The following is a 6,326-nucleotide window of genomic DNA, read 5'->3' as shown; positions in this document are numbered from 1 at the left end:
AAAATATTGAAATTATTTTTCTTATCTCCATTCTTAAAGATTTTAACGCCCGGGCTTGTTTAAACTTATTTGAGTTCATATTGTAAAATGTTAATTGAGTTTATTAACACTTTGAGATAAACAAGTATTGCATTTTTAGTATAGGAATAGATGCAAACCCTTGACATAATTTAGAATTAATGACTACGTCACTAAGGAATTAGAGCAAGAATATTTTAGAGAATTCGATATTAATTAGGTAAATGGATTCAATAGTCATAGTACAGTTTTTTTTTTATTTAGAGATAATCATAGTACAGTTTTTTTTTTTTTTTTTTTTTTTAGAGATAGTCATAGTAAAGTTGATAACTTAAGACAGTCATCTATTGAATCTCATCTCTGACCATTTATTATTATAAAGTTCAAACCAACCTTAATTTGCTTTTCATAATTGCTATATAACAAATCCAATAACTCTTTGATCAATTAAAATATAATTATTATTCGATAGTATAACGCAATCCTCGAGTTCACACTCGGTTTTACCATTTTAATTTTACTACTTTCATGATTTCGAACACTTGCGAAAATTGCTATTAGGAAGATAAACTATATCTTTATCATATCAAGAAAACACAAAACCTTATTTCAGAAAACATAATGTGCCTATAATATGAGGAATTGGAAGATAAAAACTAGATTAACGAGGGTTTAACATAGATTACATACAGATTAGATGAAGAAATATCAAGAATTAGCAAGTGCAAAAACAAAAAAAAAAACGAGAGACAGACATGAATACAACATTAATTAAAAATATGGAATTTTAAATTACAAAATTACCCATCACTAATATTATATTTTAAATTACATAATTGCCCATCACTTTAAAAGAAAAGGTGGGGGTTTATGGTCCAAAGTGAAAAGTTGCAAATAATATATATATATTAGATAGATAGGGTTTGCAGAACCCTAGCCGCTGCTACCCACTTGTTCTTTCCACTGGCTGCTCTTCACTATACATCAACTCACACAGGTTTGCATTGGATCTGAATACACTTTTTTTGCATCTGTTCATTTTAATTTCTGGAAAATCATCTTATTACTTCAGTGTTCTAATTTAATTTTTTATCTTGTTGCAGCTTCATTGTGACCTGATGATAGTCCTTGGTGATTTTAATTTCTTGCCATCATCATCATCTATGATTTTAATATCGAGTGTAGTTTCTTTGATTAAATAGCGAGAAATTCGGACAGGATGGGATCTGAGGTAAGAAGTTCAAAAATATGGATCCACAAAATTGGTACTCAGAAATTCACTTTAGATTTTACGTTTAGGGCTCATTCATTGAATTCTAATAATGACATTTAAGACTTTGATATTTATCGATATTGATTTTGATTATGTATTGAATTATCTTTTAGATGGTTACTGATTCATGATATATTTATTGATATTGATCATGTATAGATTATGATGTTGATCTTGTTTTGCTTTTCAAATTGGCTTTGTCTGCTAGTTACATGTTGAAAAATCTGTTCAACTAGTTTCAATTAAAAATACCTAATCGATAACACTAGACACCATACACATTAAAGTCTCTTCATTTTTTTTATTTTTTATTTTTTATTTTTGGATTATTAAGATGCTTTCATTTTTATATTTTTTGGCAGTTTGCTCCATGTTTTGAAGTTAAAGCAGCAAAGAATGTGTCACGAAAGTAAGCAGGGGCCCCATTGTTTGCGAGCATTATACACTGCATCAAGTCAATCATTTCCTTCAAGACCATATTTATCTATAAGAGACGTCCATGTTCAAAATCCTCAACTGTCTTTAGGCTAGAATTGCAATCCACACACAACAATGGCTACTCATATGGTCCTTTACGCCAAACTGGTATGGGTGTTGCTGGTGCTGCCACCCTTTGGATTCCTCTATTAGCTGGTGAAGAAATTACTTGTGATTACCACTTTAGCCATGAAGATGAAGAAAAGAAAATTCCATGTTCCTGCAATTTTGAACTGACTGACATTAAAGTCGTTAAACTTTACATTATGTCATTGAACATTTTGTTGTCTGTAACATGTTAGCTCTATATGTATGTGGGTAAAAGTTCAGGTTTTAGGGATTTCATTTACGATATTACTTTAATGATAGTCAAATTGTTGTATGAAATAAGATACCGAAGCCTCTTTATGTATGTGGGCAAAAGTTCAGGTTTTAGGGATTTCATTTACGATATTGCTTCAATGCATCCCTTCACACTGACTGATCAATTACGCCTTGTTTGCATTGGAATAGAATGATATTATAAGTTTTTATTGTTGTATTTCATAATTTTATATTTGAAATTAATGGCACTAAAACTTCGTTTATAATTAACAGAAAAAGGAAAAAAGTGTAGATCCATCATTGATTGAGTTCTATTTTCGTACCGATCGGAAAAAGAATCTAATTTTTGTGGGTGTCCATACTGAATCTGCATATGTAATGTAAGTCCATTATTTTAGGGATAGAAATCTAAAATACAACAAACCAGTAATCTAATCGTAACCAAAAAAAGTATCTATGATAATGACTCACAAAACTTGTGAATGACATTTCAACTGAAATTGAAAATTAACCATTTCTAATGCCATGTTATATCACGCTGACATTAATGGTCCGTTAAGGGTTTTTTTTTATTCTGAAATATAAAGGCTACCTGTTTCCTCTAATTGTTCATCTTTAATGAAAAAAAAAAAAAAAAAAAACCTATCCAGTTGATATTTGGTCTGCTTGTTTTAACTATTGTGGGGTCAAGTATTAGGGCCATGATAGAGGATCCTGGGTTGTCTCTATTTTCTTATCTGCTAAGTCATAAATTTGCATGTATGATAAAAAGAAAATTAAGCTAAAATACATCTTAATTGGTTACATTTTATTTTAGTTAATTTAACCTGTAGCGATATGAACTAATTTGTTATTAGCATGATTTTTTTATAGATGCCTCCTAATGAAAAGATTCCTCTAAAGAGGAATCACACAATTTTGCTACATAGGGTGACACAGCTCAATATGCACAACTAATCAATCACCTATGGATGACGATGAAACCGCATCAGCTCGAATGTGGATTCCCTGCAGTTAGGTAAATCACACATTTACAAGCCAAGAAAATTTAAGCTGTTCCATGCATCCAACGATTCATCTTCATCCGCTGCTTTGCCAGCCTCTGCTCCCCCTCCCTATCTTCATCTTGTCGCGCTGAACAGGTAACATACTTCACATACATTTGAATGGAACCCATTAAATATTTTAAAGTTTTATATCAACTTAGTAATTAGCAGAAAAAGTGCAAGTGCAAGTTCATCTTATTCTGTGAATCTATATTGTAAACCGAACCCAACCTTTCTCAGTTTTTTCCCAAAAGAGGCAATACGTTGAATAAATGTAATACTTCCTTGCTGCCAGACAAGGTCTTGATTTCATTCTAGAATCCTTTGCTACTTGGAGATCCTTTATATTTGGAAAATATTAAATTATACATGTACAATCTTTTCAGCACTTTTAATGATATGTGTAGATTGTTCAAATGGTAGTTCTAATCTTAAATCTTACAAGTTGCTGCCATTTTGCAAAGTCTGGTTTGATTTTTATAGGGACTTCATTGCAATATGTGTTGAAGCATTATTCTTCATTGAAATGATACTGCCACTATATAAAGCTATAGAACTAGAAACCTATGTTTACTCAAATAGTCATAAAGCAGCCTGCAGTAGCAATTGGTTTTGTTTCACAAAAATCTTGATTTGTTTGAAAAATCTTGCATATTCTGCTTAAAGCTATTATCGCATTGTCTAGTTCAAATGTTTGAGGATTCTGAAGAAACAAATTTTAAAGTATTGTTGTTATGAGCAAGTGAATCATGACTACAAGTGCTTATGAGCCACTTTTCAGCATCAATACCATTTCGAAAGAAAACTTTTTATGGGAAAGTTTCTTCAAACAACAGAAGAACTGAAGCTGTAATGGGGTCTGTCCACCAGGTGTCAAAGGAGCTTGAAGTTTTCTCAACCGTGTTGCAGAAACATTTTTGAATCTTCTGTTTATGCGTTGGGATTTAGAACTGGCATGGATTTGATGAATTCAGGTTTCTCTTAGGTTCAACTTGCAAAGAGGGTCAATGAAATCATCAACAAAAGGGTTGTTTTTGTTGTTGATGTTGATGTTATAGTCTTTATATTTGCACAAAAAACAGAAACATGATTTATTAGATAAATGGTAGCTAGTATTCTTAAAAAATAAAAGTGAGTTGTTTAATTAACCCGTACAAGAACTGTATTTGATTTTTTGTTTTCCGATCATCAGAAATTGGTACATTAGAAAATTGGATAATTAGAAAAATAAGATCATTTCAGCTGGTCTTTCCGTGTACTTGATTTTTAGTATTAACAAACAATTGGTAATATGTTATAATACTAATCTTATTGGTTTCGAATTGTTGTACTCACAATTTAAGCCTGATCTTTTTCAACCAGATAACTTGCTTTGTTGATGACTGCAAAATTCTTGTAAGCCTAATCTTTCCACTAATTGATGATTGCAGTTATTGGAAACATAAGTGCAAAATTCTGCAATGTATATTAGCAAAATTATTTTCTTAGAGCAGATAGATAAGTTGCAATCAGCTCAAGTTTGATTTTGTTGACTTGAACGAAGCTTTATTTTTCATGTTATTTGACTTATAAGTTGACTGATTTTGTAAGGTCTTTCGACACTGTTTTGCATTGTTTCAAATGATGCTTTAATTTCAAGTTTGGATTACTTGGAAGTAATGTTGGTTTAATGCGGTTACTTTGGAACGTAACTTGTTAGAGTAGCTGTTATCTATTTTACTTTGATGTAATTTGAGCTATGTGATGATTTGGTAGCTTTGGTTGATATACTCGATTTGGTAGCTTTTTACAGGAGGAAATAAACCCTCATTAATGCACAAAATCAAATCCCTTAGTATGTCGTATTACTGGCGCATTGGTGACAAAACAAATTCCTCAGTAATACTGACGTCAATAATGTTACTGGCCGAATGTGGTTTGCTGCAATTTTCACTTAAATCAGCAGTGGAGTTTGGGGTGTTGAGAAAGGAATAGTTAGAGATTGAATTGATGATAGGTTTAGGGAGAGTTGCATTTTATTTTTGTGAAGGGAAATCAAATGAAAATTTGGAGGTGGAGAGAAACGAGGCTTTTTTTTTTTGGTTACAAGAAACGAGGCTTTAATATAACTTAGCTAGGTTTACAACATGAGCAATTAAGGTAGGATTAAACAAACGCACATGCATCTGAATATGGTACCCAATACCATAAAAAAAAAATGCACTAAGAGAGTGTTCATAGATCAAGTTTACCTGGTTTAAGGCCAATTCAAATATATCAACATATTCCTAAATGGAACCAACATGTTTGACTTGATGTCACTTAAGTCAGTTGTTTAGTTTATTTCTTTCAACTCTGTGTTGGTTTTGGATTTATTTTTCAAAAATTGTCCTTGAATTCAATGTTTTTTATTATGTCATTATCACTACAAGAAAAATGGTTTTTCGCAGCGACATATATCGATACGAAAAACATAGAGTTGCTGTGAAAAAAATGTTATTGCGAAAAAAATGCCGTTGCATCTCCTTGGTATAAGTGCTATTGCAAAAAGTTTTGCAACAATATTTAATGTCCCTGTCCTAACTAATGTTTTAACAACAACATTTATTGTTGTCTTATTTGACGTAACACAGTGACTATAATTGAAGTTGAGTTAATGAACACTTTGAAATAAGCAATTATTGCCTTTGCAATATATGTATAGATGCGAACCATTGAAACCAATTGAGAATTCTTGTACTTTCATGCTTAATTTAATATTGAATTCTCTAAGGAATTGGGGAAAAATTATTTTACAGAAATCGGTAGTAATTAGATAAAGGGATTCAATAGTCATAGTAAAGTTGAAAACTTATGACAGTCATCTAGTGAATCTCATATATGACATTTATTATTATAAAGTTCAAATGAATCTTAATTTGCTTGATTTTCATAATTAATATCCAACAAATCTAGTAACTTTTTCTTCATTTAAAATATAAATATTATTCATCAGTATAACACGGTACTCGAGTTGACACTCGGTCTTACCATTTTAATTTTACTATTTTCACAATTTTGAACACTTACGAAAATCACAAGCAGAAAGAGACACTATATGTTTATCCATATCAAGAAAACTCGAAACCTTAGTTCAGAAAACATAAATGTGTCTACGATATGGGGAATTGAAAAGAGAAAAACTAGATTAATGAGGGATGCACATGGTT

The 6,326-nt window shown here is 31.1% G+C and overlaps 1 long non-coding RNA gene across 1 annotated transcript; it reads left to right on the top strand.

Moving 5' to 3' along the window:
* Positions 1–964: 964 nt before the first annotated feature.
* On the top strand, positions 965–2,226 carry LOC11444705 (uncharacterized). Its single transcript, XR_003007451.2, has 3 exons — positions 965–1,015; positions 1,122–1,249; positions 1,654–2,226. It is a non-coding gene; the product is annotated as an uncharacterized lncRNA (long non-coding RNA).
* Positions 2,227–6,326: the final 4,100 nt, after the last annotated feature.

The sequence above is a fragment of the Medicago truncatula genome, chromosome 8, assembly GCF_003473485.1.
Source record: "Medicago truncatula cultivar Jemalong A17 chromosome 8, MtrunA17r5.0-ANR, whole genome shotgun sequence".
NCBI lineage: Eukaryota > Viridiplantae > Streptophyta > Magnoliopsida > Fabales > Fabaceae > Medicago > Medicago truncatula.
This window is presented reverse-complemented; position numbering and strand designations above follow the sequence as displayed.